The sequence below is a fragment of the Bos indicus genome, chromosome 9 (genome assembly GCF_029378745.1).
Source record: "Bos indicus isolate NIAB-ARS_2022 breed Sahiwal x Tharparkar chromosome 9, NIAB-ARS_B.indTharparkar_mat_pri_1.0, whole genome shotgun sequence".
Taxonomy (NCBI): domain Eukaryota; kingdom Metazoa; phylum Chordata; class Mammalia; order Artiodactyla; family Bovidae; genus Bos; species Bos indicus.
The window spans coordinates 87,527,616-87,547,847 of record NC_091768.1 but is presented as its reverse complement, the minus strand read 5'-3'; the positions used below and the strand labels follow the sequence as shown (position 1 = coordinate 87,547,847).

At 41.8% G+C, this 20,232-nt stretch overlaps 1 protein-coding gene across 1 annotated transcript in view; it reads right to left on the bottom strand.

Moving 5' to 3' along the window:
* LOC109564039 (UL16-binding protein 1-like) overlaps positions 1-20,232 on the bottom strand; it is a 267,031-nt gene that overhangs the window by 103,731 nt on the left and 143,068 nt on the right. The window lies entirely within an intron of this gene.

Genomic DNA, 20,232 nt, shown 5'->3' with positions numbered 1-20,232 from the left:
AGCAGACATAGACACTGAGATAAGACCATCCAACAGCAAAAAATTTTGACTTTTGAAGACAGAGATGATGCTCAAACTACTTTATTTTAGAAACAAAGTGTTGTTAATGAAATTCTGTATATTATTTATTTAGTCATAAAGCTATTGCACACTTAACAGATGTCAGACAGTGTCAATTAAACTATATATAAAGTGGGAAATGAAAAATTTGTGTGGTTCACTTTATTATGATATTCAATTTATGGCTTTGGTCTGGAACACAGCCTGGACTATCTCTGAGTTTTTGCTGTATCTACATGGCTTTTGGTCTACATTTTGCATCTGGAACTAACATTGGGTTGGTTCTGTAGTAAGATGGACAAACGATCTACTGTTGAGATATACCAAAATATACATCTCAAGACAGGTTCAGTTTTACTCCTACAAACAATGTAAGATAACTCCTGTTATTGCATTTCCTGTACCTTTTGATCCAGATTTATTTTAAAGGCCATCAGTTCTATGAATATATGAGGATATCCCAGCAATTTTTTGTCAGGTTGATTATTCGGGATATGTTCAAACTTTTCACAGGTTTACAGTTCTATGAAGACCTACATGACCTTCTAGAACTAACACCAAAAGAGATGTCCTTTTCATCATAGGGGATTGGAATGAAAAAGTAGGAAGTCAAGAGATTCCTGAAGTAACAGGCAAGTTTGGCCTTGGAGTACAAAATGAAGGCAGGAAAGGCTATTTTGAGATTTGCCAAGAGTACACAGTAGTCATAGCAAAGACACTCTTCCAACAAAACAAGAGAAGACTCTACACATGGACATTAGCTGATGGTCAATACTGAAATCAAACAGACTATATTCCTTGTAGCCAAAGCAAGACCGGGAGCTGACTGTGGCTTAGATCATGAGGTTCGTATTGCAAAATTCAGACTTTAATTGAAGAAAGTAGGAAAAACCACTAGGCCATTCAGCTATGACCTATATAAAATCTCTCCTATTATCCAGTGGAAGTGACAAATAGATTTAAGGGATTATATGTGGTACACAGAGTTCCTGAAGAACTATGGACGGAGGTTCATAACATTTTACAGTAGGTGCTGACGAAAACCATCCCCAAGAAAAAGAAATGCAAAAGACAATATGATTTCTGAAGAGGCCTTACAAATAGCTGAGAAAAGTAGAGACGTGAAAGGCAAAGGAGAGAAAGAAAGATCTATCCATCTGAATGCAGAATTCCCAAGAATAGCAAGGAGAGATAAGAAAGGCTTCTTAGATAATCAATGAAAATATAGAGAAAAAAAAAAAAAAAAACAGAAAGGGAAAGCCTAGAGACCTCTTCAAGAAAATCTGAGATACCAAGGGAACATTTCATGCAAAGATGAGCACAATAAAGGACAAATTGAAAAGACCTAACAGAAGCAGAAGACATGAAAAGGGGGTAACAAAAACAGACAGAAGAAGTGTACAAAAAAGGTCTTAATGACCTGGATAACCACGATGGTGTGATCATTCATTTAGAGCAGGTGTCTTGGAGTGTGAAGTCAAGTGGGCCTTAGGAAGAATTACTAAGAACATAGCTAGTGGAGGTGATGGAATTCCAGCTGAGCAATTTAAATCCTAAACGGAGATATTCTCTAAGATGGCAGAGGAATATGATGGGGAGACCACTTTCTCCCCCACAAATTCATCAAAAGAACATTTGAACGCTGAGCAAATTCCACAAAACATCTTCTGAATGCTGGGAGAGGACATCGGGCACGCAGAAAGGCAGCCCATTGTCTTTGAAAGGAAGTAGGGGAAAAAATATAAAACATAAAAAGAGAGACAAAAGAGGGAGGGATGGAGATCCATCCCTAGAAGGGAGTCTTTAAAAAAAGAGAAGTTTCCAAACACCAGGAAACACTCTCACTGGTGAATCTGTGGCACGGCTTGGAACCTCAGAGGGCAATATAACTGGGAAGAAAAATACATAAATAATTAAAACCCACAGATTACATACCTAAGGCAACTCCCAGTGGAGAAGCAGCGCAGTCGCCTGCATCCGCCACTAGCAAGTGGGGGCTGGGCAGGGAGGCGGGGGCTGCATTGCTTAGAGTAAGGACCGGGCCTAAATGCCCCAAGGGCAATCTGAGGGAACTAACTTGAGATAGCAAACCAGACTGTGGGATAGCTATCCCGCGAAAAGCCCTAACCTAAAACACTGCCAGGCCCGCTCACAGAACAAAGAACTGAGCAGAGCTAGCCAGATGTGGACCAGCCCATCCCCCACCGGAGACAGATAGGTGAGGGCAGCCAGAGCCGGAAGAGGGCAATCACGCCCCAGAGAGGCATCATCTACCAAACTGCAAGCAGGCTTCATTGCTAACCAAGACTCCTTGGGATTCTGGATAGTTGACATGCACCGGGAGGGTCGCAGCCAGAGATCAGCTCCCCAGAGGGGACATATGGCACACCTGAGAAGGCGCGCCTGTTGTACACCCAGAAAACGGAGCAGCTGGGATGGGGGAGGTGATAAAATCACAGCCCACCAAACACCTGGTCACCTGAGCTGCTTGGACCGGGGAAGGGCACAAAACGCCGGCCTAATCAGGTCTGCGGCTTTGTGGAGTACCTGAGAACCTGAATCTGAATGGCTTTGACCTGGGAAGTGCACTCAACACAGGACCGGCCTCAGACAGTTCCTGGCACAGCAACCTAGAGCCTAAGCAGTGTAGACTGGTCAAGCACACACGCCATGAGCAGGGACAAACCCAGTGTGGCCAAGACACTGGGAGCACTCCCCACAGAGTCCATATTTGTTTGCAGTGTTCCTCCCTCCCCACAGCACGACTTAACAAGTGAGCCTAAGAAAATGTGACCACCAACCCCCACCACCCCTTGTGTCAGGGTGGAAATTAGACATTGAAGAGGCCAACAAACAAAGCTAAAATAAACAGAGAGAACTGCTTTGGAAGTGACAGTTGCAATAGATTAAAACCCTGCAGTTAGCACCAACTACATAGGAATGGGCCTATAGATCTTGAGAAGTGTAAGCCAGATCAAGGAACTATCTGAAAATGAACTGACTCCACACTGTCCACACAACACCAGAGAAAGTCCTAGATATATTTTTACTATAGTCATTTTTTAAATTAAAAAAAAAAAATTAAAAAAAATGTTTAACTCCTCTATTACTACTTTAATTTTCATTTTTATAACCTACTATTACTTTGAAAAAAAAAAGACCCTATTTTTAAAGCAAACTTCATATATGTATATTTTATAATTTTTGTGACTTTGTTCTTTTCTTTAATATTGTATTTTTGAGAATCTAACCTCTACTCTAGATTTTTAATCTTTGCTTTTTGGTATTTGTTATCAATTTTGTACCTTTAAGAACCCAATCTTCAGTACCCATTTTTACTTGGGAGCAAGATTACTGGCTGGATTGCCCTCTTCCCCCCTTGGACTCTCATTTTTCTCCACCAGGTCGCCTCTATCTCCTCCCTCCCCCTTCTCTTCTCTATCCAACCCTGTGAATCACTTTGTGTGTTCCCGGCTGTGGAGAACACTTAGGGAACTGATTACTGGCTGGATCTGTCTCTGTCTTTTTGATTCCCCTCTTTATCCTCCTGGCCACCTCTGTCTCCTTCCTCCCTCTTCTCTTCTCTGTGTAATTTCGTGAACCTCTCTGAGGGTTCCAGACTGTGGAGAGCACATAGCGAATTGATTACTGGCTAGATTGTTCTCGCCCCTTTTGATTCCCCCTCTTCTCCTCCTGGTCACCTCTATCTCCCTCCTCCCTCTTCTCTTCTCCATGTAACTCTGTGTACCTCTCCAGGTGTCCCTCACTGTGGAGAATCTTTTCACCATTAACCTAGATGTTTTATCATCAGTGCTGTATAGATGGAGAAGTCTTGAGGCTACTGTAAAAATATGACTGAAAACCAGAGGCAGGAGGCTTAAGTCCAAATCCTGAGAACACCAGAGAACTTCTGACTCCAGGGAACATTAATTGATAGGAGCTCATCAAACGCCTCCATACCTACACTGAAACCAAGCACCACCCAAGGGCCAACAAGTTCCAGAGAAAGACATACCGTGCAAATTCTCCAGCAACACAATTAGAAATGAAAGTGGAGAGATCACAACAGATGACACAGAAATACAAAGGATCATGAGACTATTATCAGCAACTATATGCCAATAAAATGGACAACTTGGAAGAAATGGACAAATTCTTAGAAAAGTACAACTTTCCAAAACTGAACCAGGAAGAAATGGAAAATCTTAATGGACCTATCACAAGCATGGAAATTGAAACTGTAATCAGAAATCTTCCAGCAAACAAAAGCCCAGGTCCAGACAGCTTCACAGCTGAATTCTGCCAAAAATGTAGAGAATAGGTAACACCTATCCTACTCAAACTCTTCCAGAAAATTGCAGAGGAAGGTAAACTTCCAAACTCATTCTATGAGGCCACCATCACCCTAATACCAAAACCTGACAAAGGTGCCACAAAAAAAGAAAACTACAGGTCAATATCACTGATGAACATAGATGCAAAAATCCATAACAAAATTCTAGCAAACAGAACCCAACAACATATTAAAAAGATCATACATCATGACCAAGTGGGCTTTATCCCAGGGATGCAAGGATTCTTCAAATCAATCCATGTAATACACCACATTAACAAATTGAAAAATAAAATCCATATGATTATCTCAGTAGATGCAGAGAAAGCCTTTGACAAAATTCAACATCCATTTATTATAAAAACCCTCCAGAAAGCAGGAATAGAAGAAACATTCCTCAACATAATAAAAGCTATATATAACAAACCCACAGCAAACATTATCCTCAATAGTGAAAAACTGAAAGCATTGCCCCTAAAGTCAGGAACAAGACAAGGGTGCCCACTCTCACCACTACTATTCAACATAGTTTTGGAAGTTTTGGCCACAGCAATCAGAGCAGAAAAAGAAATAAAAGGAATCCAGATTGGAAAAGAAGAAGTAAAACTCTCACTGTTTGCAGATGACATGATCCTCTACATAGAAAACCCTAAAGATTCCACCAGAAAATTACTAGAGTTAATCAATGAATATAGTACAGTTGCAGGATATAAAATCAACACGCAGAAATCCCTTGCATTCCTATACACTAACAATGAGAAAACAGAAAGAGAAATTAAGGAAACAATTCCATTCACCATTGCAACAAATAGAATAAAACACTTAGGAATATATCTATGTAAAGAAACAAAAGACCTATATATAGAAAACTATAAAACACTGGTGAAAGAAATCAAAGAGGACACAAATAGATGGAGAAATATACTGTGTTCATGGACCGGAAGAATCAATATAGTGAAAATGAGTACACTACCCAAAGCAATCTACAGATTCAATGCAATCCCTATCAAGCTACCAACTGTATTTTTCACAGAACTAGATCAAATAATTTCACAATTTGTATGGAAATACAAAAAAAAAATACAAAAATGAAACTAGAATACTTTCTAACACCATACACAAAAATAAACTCAAAACGGATTAAAGATCCAAATGTAAGGCCAGAAACTATAAAACTCCTAGAGGAAAACACAGGCAAAACACTCTCCGACATAAATCATAGCAGGATCCTCTCTGACCCACCTCCCAGAATATTGGAAATAAAAGAAAAAGTAAACTAATGGGGCCTAATTAAAATTAAAATCTTTTGAACAACAAAGGAAACTATAAGCAAGGTGAAAATACAGCCTTCAGAATGGGAGAAAATAATAGCAAATGAAGCAACTGACAAAGAATTAATCTCAAAAATATACAAGCAACTTCTGCAACTCAATTCCAGAAAAATAAACGACCCAATCAAAAAATGGGTCAAAGACCTAAACAGACATTTCTCCAAAGAAGACATACAGATGGCTAACAAACACATGAAAAGATGCTCAATATCACTCATTATTAGAGAAATGCAAATCAAAACCACAATGAGGTACCATTTCACTCCAGTCAGAATGGCTGCTATCCAAAATTCTCCAGGCAATAAATGCTGGAGAGGGTGTGGAGAAAAGGGAACCCTCTTACACTGTTGGTGGGAATGCAAACTAGTACAGCCACTATGGAGAACAGTATGGAGATTCCTTAAAAAACTGGAAATAGAACTGCCTTATGACCCAGCAATCCCACTGCTGGGCATACACACTAAGGAAACCAGAACTGAAAGAGACACGTGTACCCCAATGTTCATTGCAGCACTGTTTATAATAGCCAGGACATGGAAGCAACCTAGATGTCCATCAGCAGATGAATGGATAAGAAAGCTGTGGTACCTATACACAATGGAATATTACTCAGCCATTAAAAAGAATACATTTAAATCAGTTCTAATGAGGTGGATGAAACTGGAGCCTATTATACAGAGTGTAGTAAGCCAGAAAGAAAAACACCAATACAGTATCCTAACACATATATATGGAATTTAGAAAGATGGTAATGATAACCCGGTATGCAACACAGCAAAAGAGACACAGATGTATAGAACAGTCTGTTGGACTCTATGGGAGAGGGCGAGGGTGGGATGGTTTGGGAGAATGGCTTTGAAACATATATATTATCATATGTGAAATAGATCGCCAGTCCAGGTTCGATGCATGATACAGGGTGCTTGGGGCTGGTGCACTGGGATGACCCAGAGGGATGGTATGGGGTGGGAGGTGGGAGGGGGGTTCAGGATGGGGAACACATGTACACTCGAGGCAGATTCATGTCAATGTATGGCAAAACCAATACAATATTGTAAAGTAATTAGCCTCCAAAACAAAAGAAAAATCCTAAATGATGATGCTGTTAAAATGCTGCACTCAATATGCCAGCATATCTGGAAAACTCCACAATGATCACAGGACTGGAAAATGTTGTTTTTCATTCCAATACCAAAGAATGTTCAAACTCTCATACCATCACACACATTTCACATGCCTAGCAAGGTCATGCTCAAAATCCTTCAAGCTGGGCCTCAGCAGTAGGTGAACTAAGAGCTTCCAATATACATGCTGGATTTAGAAAAGGCAGAGGAAGCAGAGATCAAATTGCTAACATCTGCTGGATCACAGAAGTAAGGGAATCCAAAAAAACATCTTCTTCTGCTTCACTGACTATGCTAGAGCCTTTGCATGGCACACCTTCTCAGTCTAGCTGTCAATCCCAATCCTGATACCTGAATCCAAAGACATATCCTGGAACTTGTGCAATGAAATTGTTTTTTATTTCATCAAGATCTGCATCCTCAGTAGTGACTCTCCTGTGTTCCTCTATGCCTCTGCCTCTCAAAAGAGAAGCCAGACTTCACAGCACAAACTATGTCTGTTTTGAAAAGTAGATTTATTTCTCCATTGACAGAGGATCATAGTCAGAATAGATAATGAATTACTACAAATAAATGAGATAAACTGTAACTTTTTGGCCACTGATTGAGCTGTTCACATATGGTGAATTGTTGTTCAGTTGCTAAGTCCTGTCCAACTCTGTGACCCTGTGAACTGCAGCACGCCAGGCTTCCCTGTCTCTCAGTGTCTCCTGAGTTTGCTCAAACTCATGTCCATTGAGTCGCTGATGCCATCCAACTATTTCATCCTCTGTTGCCCTATTCTCCTCCTGCCCTCAGTCTTTCCCAGCATCAGGGTCTTTTCCAGTGACTTGGCTCTTCACATCAGGAAGGCAAAGTATTGGAGTTTCATCTTCAGCATCAGTCTTCCAATGAATATTCAGGATTGATTTCCTTTAGGATGGACTGGTTTGATCTCCTTGCAGTCCAAGGGACTCTCAAGAGTCTTATCTAGCACCACAATTCAAAAGCATCATTTATTCAGGGCTCAACCTTCTTTTGGTCTGACACTCACATAAGTGCATGACTACTAGGAAATCCATAGCTTTCACAGGATGGACCTTTAGCGGGAAAGTGATGTCTTTGAGTTGCACATCCTACTCAGCATCTTTCCTTTTTCTTCTCAAACCAGTTTACCACTTGACCTTGATGGTCAGTTTTGCTTTCTTATCATGCATGTGTTCACTGGAGGACCACTTTTGATTTCCTTTAAGTACTTTTCCTTTGTGTTCACACCTTGACCAACTGTTTGATGTGAAAGGCCTGGCTTCTGGCCTGTCTTGGCTTTTGACATGTCTTTTTCAAATGGTTAACTATTTCTACCCTTGGATTTATAGAGAAAGATGTCTGATTCTTCTTCTCACTAGGACGTGCAGTGGTCATTGTAAGGTTATTTTTTTCTTCTCTTAAGCTTTTCTTTCGAGGAGCAAGTGTCTTTTCATTTCTTAATTAAAATTAATTTTCATTTAATGGCTGCAGTCGCCTTCCACAGTGATTTTGGAGCCCTAGAAAATAAAATCTGCCTCTGTTTCCACCTTTTTCCCATATTATTGCCATGAAGTGATGGACCTGGATGCCAAAATCTTAGTTTTTAGAATGTCCAGTTTTAAGCCACTTTTCACTCCTTCACCTCCCCCAGGAGGCTCTTTAGTTCCTCTTCGCTTTTTGCCATTTGTGCGGTATCATCTGCACATCTGAGGTTGCTGTTTTTTCTCCTGGCAATCTTGAAACCAGCTTGGGCTTCATCCACCCCAGCGTTTCACATGATGTACTTGGCATAGAAGTTAAAAAAGCAGAGTGATGACATACAGCCTTGACGAACTCCTTTCCCAATTTGAACCACTCCATTGTTCCATGTCCTGTTCTGACTATTGCTTCTTGTCCTGCATACAGACTTCTCAGGAGACAGGTAATGTGGTCCGGTATTCCCATCTCTTTAAGAATTTTCCAGTTTGTTGTGATCCATGCAAAGGCTCTAGCATAGTCAGTGAAGCAGAAGAAGATGTTTTTTTGGATTCCCTTACTTCTGAGATCCAGCAGATGTTAGCAATTTGATATCTGCTTCCTCTGTTTTTCTAAATCCAGCATGTATATTGGAAGTTCTTGGTTCACCTACTGCTGAGGCCCAGCTTGAAGGATTTTGAGCATGACCTTGCTAGGCATGTGAAATGTGTGTGATGGTATGAGAGTTTGAACATTCTTTGGTATTGGAATGAAAAACAACATTTTCCAGTCCTGTGACCATTGTGGAGTTTTCCAGATATGCTGGCATATTGAGTGCAGCATTTTAACAGCATCATCATTTAGGATTTGTTTGTTTGTTTGTTTGTTTTGGAGGCTAATTACTTTACAATATTGTATTGGTTTTGCCATACATTGACATGAATCTGCCACGGGTGCACATGTGTTCCCCAACCTGAACCCCCCTCCCACCTCCCACCCCATACCATCCCTCTGGGTCATCCCAGTGCACCAGCCCCAAGCATCCTGTATCATGCATCAAACCTGGACTGGCAATCTGTTTCACATATGATAATATATATGTTTCAAAGCCATTCTCCCAAACCATCCCACCCTCACCCTCTCACATAGAGTCCAACAGACTGTTTTATACATCTGTGTCTCTTTTGCTGTCTCACATACCGGGTTATCATTACCATCTTTCTAAATTCCATATATATGTGTTAGGATACTGTATTGGTGTTTTTCTTTCTGGCTTACTCCACTCTGTATAAAAAGCTCCAGTTTCATCCACCTCATTAGAACTGATTTAAATGTATTCTTTTTAATGGCTGAGTAATATTCCATTGTGTATAGGTACCACAGCTTTCTTATCCATTCATCTGCTGATGGACATCTAGGTTGCTTCCATGTCCTGGCTATTATAAACAGTGCTACAATGAACATTGGGGTATACGTGTCTCTTTCAATTCTGGTTTCCTTAGTGTGTATGCCCAGCAGTGGGATTGCTGGGTCATAAGACAGTTCTATTTCCAGTTTTTTAAGGAATCTCCATACTGTTCTCCATAGTGGCTGTACTAGTTTGCATTCCCACCAACAGTGTAAGAGGGTTCCCTTTTCTCCACACCCTCTCCAGCATTTATTGCCTGGAGAATTTTGGATAGCAGCCATTCTGACTGGAGTGAAATGGTACCTCATTGTGGTTTTGATTTGCATTTCTGTAATAATGAGTGATGTTGAGCATCTTTTCATGTGTTTGTTAGCCATCTGTATGTCTTCTCTGGAGAAATGTCTGTTTAGGTCTTTGACCCATTTTTTGATTGGGTCGTTTATTTTTCTGGAATTGAGTTGCAGAAGTTGCTTGTATATTTTTGAGATTAATTCTTTGTCAGTCGCTTCATTTGCTATTATTTTCTCCCATTCTGAAGGCTGTCTTTTCACCTTGCTTATAGTTTCCTTTGTTGTGCAAAAGCTTTTAATTTTAATTAGGTCCCATTAGCTTACTTTTTCTTTTATTTCCAATATTCTGGGAGGTGGGTCATAGAGGATCCTGCTATGATTTATGTGGGAGAATGTTTTGCCTGTGTTTTCCTCTAGGAGTTTTACAGTTTCTGGCCTTACATTTGGATCTTTAATCCATTCTGAGTTTATTTTTGTGTATAGTGTTAGAAAGTATTCTAGTTTCACTTTCGTATTTTGTATTTTTTGTATTTCCATACAAATTGTGAAATTATTTGATCTAGTTCTGTGAAAACTACAGTTGGTAGCTTGGTCGGGATTGCATTGAACTGTAGATTGCTTTGGGTAGTGTACTCATTTTCACTATATTGATTCTTCCGGTCCATGAACACAGTATATTTCTCCATCTATTTGTGTCTTCTTTGATTTCTTTCGCCAGTGTTTTATAATTTTCTATACATAGGTCTTTTGTTTCTTTAGGTAGATATATTCCTAAGTGTTTTATTCTATTCGTTGCAATGGTGAATGGAATTGTTTCCTTAATTTCTTTTTCTGTTTTCTCATTGTTAGTGTATAGGGATGCAAGGGATTTCTGTGTGTTGATTTTATATCCTGCAACTTTACTATATTCATTGATTAGCTCTAGTAATTTTCTGGTGGAATCTTTAGGGTTTTCTATGTAGAGGATCATGTCATCTGCAAACAGTGAGGGTTTTACTTCTTTTCCAATCTGGATTCCTTTTATTTCTTTTTCTGCTCTGATTGCTGTGGCCAAAACTTCCAGAACTATGTTGAATAGTAGTGGTGAGAGTGGGCACCCTTGTTTGGTTCCTGACTTTAGGGGAAATGTTTTCAATTTTTCACTATTGAGGATAATGTTTGCTGTGGGTTCGTCATATATAGCTTTTATTATGTTGATTCTGGAGAGTTTTTATCATAAATGGACGTTGAATTTTGTCAAAGGCTTTCTCTGCATCTACTGAGATAATCATATGGTTTTTATTTTTCAATTTGTTAATGTGGTGTATTACATTGATTGATTTGCGGATATTGAAGAATCCTTGCATCCCTGGGATAAAGCCCACTTGGTCATGATGTATGATCTTTTTAATATGTTGTTGGATTCTGTTTGCTAGACTGTTGTTAAGGATTTTTGCATCTATGTTCATCAGTGATATTGGCCTGTAGTTTTCTTTTTTTGTGGCATCTTTGTCAGGTTTTGGTATTAGAGTGATGGTGGCCTCATAGAATGAGTTTGGAAGTTTACCTTCCTCTGCAATTTTCTGGAAGAGTTTGAGTAAGATAGGTATTACCTATTCTCTAAATTTTTGGTAGAATTCAGCTGTCAAGCCATCTGGACCTGGGCTTTTGTTTGCTGGAAGATTTCTGATTACAGTTTCAATTTCCATTCTTGTGATGGGTCTTTTAAGATTCTCCATTTCTTCCTGGTTCAGTTTTGGAAAGTTGTACTTTTCTAAGAATTTGACCAGTTCTTCCAAGTTGTCCATTTTATTGGCATATAGTTGCTGATAATAGTCTCTTATGATCTTTTGTATTTCTGTGTCATCTGTTGTGATCTCTCCATTTTCATTTCTAATTGTGTTGCTGGAGAATTTGCATGGTATGTCTTTCTCTGGAACTTGTTGGCCCTTGGGTGGTGCTTGGTTTCAGTGTAGGGTGTGGAGGCGTTTGATGAGCTCCCATCAGTTAATGTTCCCTGGAGTCAGAAGTCCTCTGGTGTTCTCAGGATTTGGACTTAAGCCTCCTGCCTCTGGTTTTCAGTCATATTTTTACAGTAGCCTCAAGACTTCTCCATCTATACAGCACTGATGATAAAACATCTAAGTTAATGGTGAAAAGATTCTCCACAGTGAGGGACACCTGGAGAGGTACACAGAGTTACATGGAGAAGAGAAGAGGGAGGAGGGAGATAGAGGTGACCAGGAGGAGAAGAGGGGGAATCAAAAGGGGCGAGAACAATCTAGCCAGTAATCAATTCGCTATGTGCTCTCCACAGTCTGGAACTCTCAGAGAGGTTCACGAAATTACACAGAGAAGAGAAGAGGGAGGAAGGAGACAGAGGTGGCCAGGAGGATAAAGAGGGGAATCAAAAGGACAGAGACAGATCCAGCCAGTAATCAGTTCCCTAAGTGTTCTCCATAGCCCAGAACACACAAACAGATTCACAGGGTTGGATAGAGAAGAGAAGGGGGAGGGAGGAGATAGAGGCGACCTGGTGGAGAAAAACGAGAGTCCAAGGGGGGAAGAGAGCAATCCAGCCAGTAATCTTGCTCCCAAGTAAAAATGGGTACTGAAGATTGGGTTCTTAAAGGTACAAAATTGATAACAAATACCAAAAGCAAAGATTAAAAATCTAGAGTAGAGATTAGATTCTCAAAAATACAATATTAAAGAAAAGAACAAAGTCACAAAAATTATAAAATATATATATATATATATGAAGCTTGCTTTAAAAATAGGGTCTTTTTTTTTTCCAAAGTAGTAGTAGGTTATAAAAATGAACATTAAAGGAGTAATAGAGGAGTTAAACATTTTTTTTTAATTTTTTTAATTTAAAAAATGACTATAGTAAAAATATATCTAGGACTTTCTCTGGTGTTGTGTGGACAGTGTGGAGTCAGTTCATTTTCAGATACTTCCTTGATCTGGCTTACACTTCTCAAGATCTATAGGCGCATTTTTATGTAGTCGGTGCTAACTGCAGGGTTTTAACCTATTGCAACTGTCACTTCCAAAGCAGTTCCCTCTGTTTATTTTAGCTCTGTTTGTTGGCCTCTTCAGTGTCTAATTTCCACCCTGACACAAGGGGGTGGTGGCGGTCATATTTTTTTAGGCTCACTTGTTCAGTCGTGCTGTGGGGAGGGAGGAACACTGCAAACAAATATGGACTCTGTGGGGAGTGCTCCCAGTGTCTTGGCCACACTGGGTTTGTCCCTGCTCATGGCGTGTGTGCTTGACCAGTCTACACTGCTTAGGCTCTAGATTGCTGTGCCAGGAACTGTCTGAGGCCGGTCCTGTGTTGAGTGCACTTCCCAGGTCAAAGCCACTCAGATTCAGGTTCTCGGGTACTCCACAAAGCTGCAGACCTGATTAGGTCTGCGTTTTGTGCCCTTTCCCGGTCCAAGCAGCTCAGGTGACCAGGTGCTTGGCGGCCTGTGATTTTACCGCCTCCCCTGTCCCAGCCGCTCCGTTTTCTGGGTGTCCAACAGGCACACCTTCTCAGGTGTGCTATATGTCCCCTCTGGGGAGCTGATCTCTGGCTGCGACCCTCCCAGCAGATGTCGGCCGTCCAGAATCCCAAGGAGTCTTGGTTAGCAATGAAGCCTGCTTGCAGTTTGGTAGATGATGCCTCTCTGGGGCCACGATTGCCCTCTTCCGGCTCTGGCTGCCCTCACCTATCTGTCTCCGGGCAGAGGATGGGCCGGTCCGCAGCCGGCTAGCTCTGCTCAGTCCTTTGTTCTGTGAGCGGGCCTGGCAGTATTTTAGCTTGGGGCTTTTCGCAGGATAGCTATCCCACAGTCTGGTTTGCTACCTCACGTTGGTTCCCTCAGATTGCCCTTGGGGCATTTAGGCCCGGTCCTTACTCTAAGCAATGCAGCCCCCGCCTCCCTGCCCAGCCCCCACTTGCTAGTGGCGGATGCAGGCGACTGCGCTGTTTCTCTGCTGGGGGTTGCCTTAGGTATGTAATCTGTGGGTTTTAATTATTTATGTATTTTTTTTTCCCGGTTATATTGCCCTCTGAGATTGCAAGGCATGCCACAGATTCGCCAGTGAGAGTGTTTCCTGGTGTTTGGAAACTTCTCTCTTTTTTAAGACTCCCTTCTCGGGATGGATCTCCGTCCCTCCCTCTTTTGTCTCTCTTTTTATGTTTTATATTTTTTCCCCCTACTTCCTTTCAAAGACAATGGGCTGCCTTTCTGGGTGCCTGATGTCCTCTCCCAGCATTCAGAAGTTGTTTTGTGGAATTTGCTCAGCTTTCAAATGTTCTTTTGATGAATTTGTGGGGGAGAAACTGGTCTCCCCATCCTATTCCTCCGCCATCTTAGAGAATATCTCCGTTTAGGATTTTAAATTGCTCATCTGGAATTCCATCACTTCCACTAGCTATGTTCTTAGTAATTCTTCCTAAGGCCCACTTGACTTCACACTTCAAGATACCTTCTCTAAATGAGTGACCACACCATCGTGGTTATCCAGGTCATTAAGACCCTTTTTGTACACTTCTGTTTGTTTTTGTTACCCCCTTTTCATCTCTTCTGCTTCTGTTAAGTCCTTTCGATTTGTCCTTTATTGTGCCCATCTTCACATGAAATGTTCCCTTGGTATCTCAAATTTTCTTGAAGAGATCTCTAGGCTTTCCCTTTCTGGTTTTTTTCCTCTATTTTCATTGATTATCTAGGAAGCCTTTCTTACCTCTCCTTGCTATTCTTGGGAATTCTGCATTCAGATGGCATAGATCTTTCCTCCTCTCCTTTGCCTTTCACGTCTCTACTTTTCTCAGCTATTTGTAAGGCCTCCTCAGAAATCATATTGTCTTCTTGCATTTCTTTTTCTTGGGGATGGTTTTCGTCAGCACCTGCTGTAAAATGTCATGAACCTCCGTCCATAGTTCTTCAGGAACTCTGTGTACCACATATAATCCCTTAAATCTATTTGTCACTTCCACTGGATAATAGAAGAGATTTTATATAGGTCATAACTGAATGGCCTAGTGGTTTTTCCTACTTTCTTCAATTAAAGTCTAAATTTTGCAATACGAACCTCATGATCTAAGCCATAGTCAGCTCCCGGTCTTGCTTTGGCTACAAGGAATACAGTCTGTTTGACTTCAGTATTGACCATCTGCTAATGTCCATGTGTAGAGTCTTCTCTTGTTTTGTTGGAAGACTGTCTTTGCTATGACTACTGTGTACTCTTGACAAAACTCAAAGTAGCCTTTTCTTGCCTTCATTTTGTACTCCAAGGCCAAACTTGCCTGTTACTTCAGGAATCTCTTGACTTCCTACTTTTTCATTCCAATCCCATATGATGAAAAAGACATCTCTTTTGGTGTTAGTTCCAGAAGGTCATGTAGGTCTTCATAGAACTGTAAACCTGTGAAAAGTTTGAACATATCCCGAATAATCAACCTGACAAAAAATTGCTGGGATATCCTCATATATTCATAGAACTGATGGCCTTTAAAATAAATCCGGATCAAGAGATACAGGAAATGCAATAACAGGAGTTTTCTTACATTGTTTGTAGGAGTAAAACTGAACCTGCCTTGAGATGTATATCTCACTGTATCTCAACAGTAGATCGTTTGTCCATCTTACTACACAACCAACCCAATGGTAGTTCCAGATGGAAAATGTAGATGATAAGCCATGTAGATACAGCAAAACCTCAGAGATAGTCCAGGCTGTGTTCCAGACCAGGGCAATAAATTGAATATCATAATAAAGTAAATCACCCACATTTTTCATTTCCCACTTTGTATATAGTTTACTTGACACTGTCTGACATCTGCTAAGTGTGCAATAGCTTTACAACTAAATAAATAATATACAGAATTTCATTAACAACACTTTGTTTCTAAAATAAAGTAGTTTGAGCATCATCTCTGTCTTCACAAGTCAAAATCTTTTTGCTGGTGGAGGGTCTTGTCTCAGTGTCTATGTCTGCTGACTGATCAGGATGGTGGTTGCTGAAGGTTGGGGTGGGTAGGGCAATTTCTGAAAAGAAGACAACAATGAAATTTGCCACATCCTTTGACTCTTCCTTTCACAGATTTCTCTGGAGCATGCAGTGCCCTTTAACAGTATTTTTACCCACAGTAGAAGTTCTTTGAAACTTGGAGTTAATCCTCTGCAGTCAGCTGCTGCTTTTTGCAACTAAGTTTATGTTATATTCTAAATCCTTTGTTGTCATTTCCATAAACTTCAGAAGTTCTTCACCAAGAGCAGTTTCTGTCTCAAGAACCACTTTCTTTGCTCATCCATAAGAACGAGCCCTCCTTCATTTCAGCTTTATGATGCAATTGCAGCAATTCAGCCACATCTTCAGGCTCCACTTCTAACTCTAGCTTCCTTGTTATTTCCACTACGTCTGTGCTTACTTTCTCCAGTGAATTCTTGAACCCCTCAAAGTCATCTGTGAAGGTAGAAATCTACTTCTCCCATACTCACATTAATGTTGATATTTCAACCTATTCCCATGATTCCTATAATCATGAATCCAATGTAAAGGAACTTCCCTGGTGGTCCAGTGGTGAAGAATCTACCTTCCAATGCAAGGAATAATTGCTTGATACCTGTTCAGAGACCTAAGATCTCACATGTCGCCAAACAACTAAGCCCACGTGTTGCAACTACTGAGCCCAGGCAACACCACTAGAGAGTCTGTGTGCTTCGATGAAGGATCCTTCATGACCCAACAAAGACCCTGCATGCCTCAATTAAGACCAATGCAACAACAACAAAAAAATAAATTAGCAAATTTTTTTAAAGACTATATCGTTTTTTTAAAAATGAATTCAGTGCAGAAATTTTTCACTTGACTTTGCCTAGATCCAACAGAAGAATAACTATCTACACAGCTATAGCCTATAATGTACTTCCTAAATACAATGAGTTGAACATCACAATTACTCCATGATCCATGTGCTTCGGAATGGATGTTGTGTTGGCAGCCATGAAAATAACATGAATCTCATTGTACTTCTCCATCACATTCTTGGATGCTTTGTCAATCAGCAGTAATATTTTGAAAGGAATCTTTCTTTCTGAGCAGTTGGTCTCAACATTGGACTTAAAACAGTTGGCGCCAATGTCATAAACAGGTACGCTGTCATCCAGGCTTCATTATTTCACTTACAGAGCACAGGCAGAACAAATCCAGCCTAATTCTAAAGAGCTTTAGAATTTTCCAAGTGGTAAGTGACCATTGACTTCCAGTAATCTGCTGCATTAGTCCTTATCAAGAGAATCAGCCCGTTATTGGAATCTTTAAAGCCAGGCATTGACTACTCCTCTCCAGGTATCAAATTCCTGGTGGGCGTCTTCTTCCATTAGATGGATATTTTGTCTACACTGGAAATCTCTGATTCAATGAAGCCACCTTCGTAAATTCTCTTAGCTAAATCTTTTGGAAAACTTGCAGAAGCTTCTATATCAGGTCTAGTTACTACACTCTGCACTTTATGTTATGGAGATGGCTTCTTTCCTTAAACTTCTTTCCTTAAACCACCCCCTGCTGGCTTCAAATTTTTCTCCTGCAGCTTTTTCACGTCTCTCAGCCTTCATAGAAATGAAGAGTTAGGGCTTTGATCTCAATTAGGCTTTGGCTTAAGAAAATGTCATGCTGGTTGGATCTTCTATCCAAACCCATAAAACTTTCTTCATATCAACAATAAGGATGTTTTGCATTCTCAGAAAGAGACTCACAGACTTACTTAGAGAACAAACTTATAGTTGCTGGGGGTAGGATGGAGGAAAGAGATCGTTAGGGAGTATGGAAAGGTCATGTACACCCTGCTCTATTTAAAATGGATTGCCATCAAGGGCCTAAGTATGGCACATGGTGTGTCTGTGTGTGTGCACTCTTTCTGTGTGTGTCTAACTCTTTCTGTCCTCATGGACTGTAGCCTGCCAGCTCCTCTGTCTATGGAATTTTCCAGCCAAGAATACTGGAGTGGGTTGCTCTTTCCTTCTCCAGGGGATCTTCCCAGCACAAGGAATGAACCCACAACTCTGCTCACTGTTATGTGACTGCCCTGTCAGGATGGGAGTGTAGGGAGAATGGATACATGTATGTGTACAGGTGAGTCCTTTAGCTGTTCACCTGAAACTATCCCAACACGGTTTGTAAATCAGCTATACCCAATACAAAATTAAAAGGTTTTTCAAAATAGACTGTTTTTTAGTTGGAGTAGTTGAAGCTATTCTGGAAAAAAGATACAAAGATATGAAAACCCCAACTGCCACTTTTGCAGAGCCCAGAGCAAAAGCAGGATGCCTCACATGCCCCCAGCACACAACAGTGAAGGGTTCAGCCAGTCACCTAAGCCACCCCCCTGACTGACCCCTGGGAATACCCCTCCCCTCATCCCATAGAAGGAACCAGCTCACCCCACCACCTCAGGGAGTGAGCACACAAGAGCACTGTCATTTGTTCTCGCTCCCCTCTGCTTCAGTAGGGGCCCCAATAGAGCCTACCCTCAATTTCTTTTGATTAAGAAATTTGCTTTATTTCTATTGTCTGGCATCTGATTGATTTCTATTGGTGAAGGAGGCCAAGAGCCTGGTGTGTAACAATTTGGGAACAAGAGATACATGGGGGCTGGGAGGACAGGACTCAGGCTTGGGTGGGGCAGAAACTTGGTGGGTTCAGGTGATCGATGTGTCAGGGGAAGACTCATGCATAGGCCTGGGGACAGGGCCCTGGTTTAATCTCTGGGAAGATTTAATCACAGGGACCACGTAGCCCCAGTGAGGGAGGCTGGTGAAGAGGCAAGTGACTAGGAGAGCAGGAGAAAGTTGGAAGGACAGCATTAGAGTCCTGGTCAGGACAGCCAGGTGGGGGAAGACGGGCCTCTCTGAACAGGCCTGGCCACCCCCACCCGTGCATGCTCCTGGCACCTGTACACAGTCTAGACCCCAGATGGGAGTGGAATCAACTGGGAGGTGATTTTAATGAGTGTTGACAGTGAGCATACTTCCAAGAACATGAAACTCCACCTGATTGCTCTTGCCAGGTCATTGAAACTCTGCTCACATCCATTTCCACATCTATAAATAGGGAACCCAGCCTAACTCAGTGACAAAATATGAACTGGAGCACTGCCCGTGCTGAGGTGTCAGCGCGACCCTCCAAGGTCAGGGCTCACTCACCCCTGAAGCTAGCAGAGGCCAAGAGCCCCATGGTAACAGAGAGATGGAGCCCTCTGTCACAGGTGTTGACCTCTCAATGTCATTGGTAGACCCACTTCCCAAGACTTAGGAGGCCTTGTCAGTCCCAATGAGTGATGGATGATCTCACTCTTCATCAGCGGATAGCCCTGAGACGTGAACGTGAGATGCTCAATGCTGCTTGGACACTGCATAAAAGTAAATTATGAGGGGGAAGAAAATGGATCACACAGGCTACTGTGTAGATCTCTTGGAGGAGAGCATTGCAGTCCACTCCTGTATTCTTGCCTAGAGAATCCCATGGAGAGAGGAGCCTGGTGGGCTTTTAAAGTCCATGGGGCACTAGGAGTCAGACATGGCTGAAGCAACTTAGCATGCACAAACACACCGGAGTAGAACAAGCAGGCGGAAGAGACCGCCAGGTTGGCGCCCGCTGGCAGCACAGGCCTGTCTCCACGCAGAACCTGGAAAATCGGATTCCGGCCTCAGTCCTCAAACTCTTTCTAAAGAGCCCACAAAAGGTCTAGGACTACTCTCGGACAGAAACTACTAGAAAATATATTGCTGATGACACTGAAGGTTGGGGCTCTCTCCAGGCCCTTTCAAGGGATCCGCAGAGTTTCCCGGTGGGGGTTGTGTTTTGGGAGAGGGGCGCGGTGCAGGGGTCAATCTTGAGTCTTTTAAGAAAAGCAGGGCTTCCCTCGAAGCTCAGTCAGTAGAGACTGCCTGCAATGTAGGAGATCCGGCTTCGATCCCAGGGCCAGAAAAATCCCAAGGAGGAGGGCATGGCGATCCACTGAAGTACTCTCGCCCGGAGAATCCCCATGGTCAGAGGAGCCCGGCGGGCTACAGTCCTCGGGGTCGCAAGAGTCAGACACGACTGAGCGAGTAAACCACCACCGCAGGAAGACTGCAGGCGGGAATGGGGAGGAAGGTTGAGCGGCGAGAAGGACTTGGAGGAGAAAAGAGACAGTGAGGGGCGGGGGGAACAAGGAGTGAGTCAGGAGTGGGCGGCTACTGCCCGGCGTCAGCAA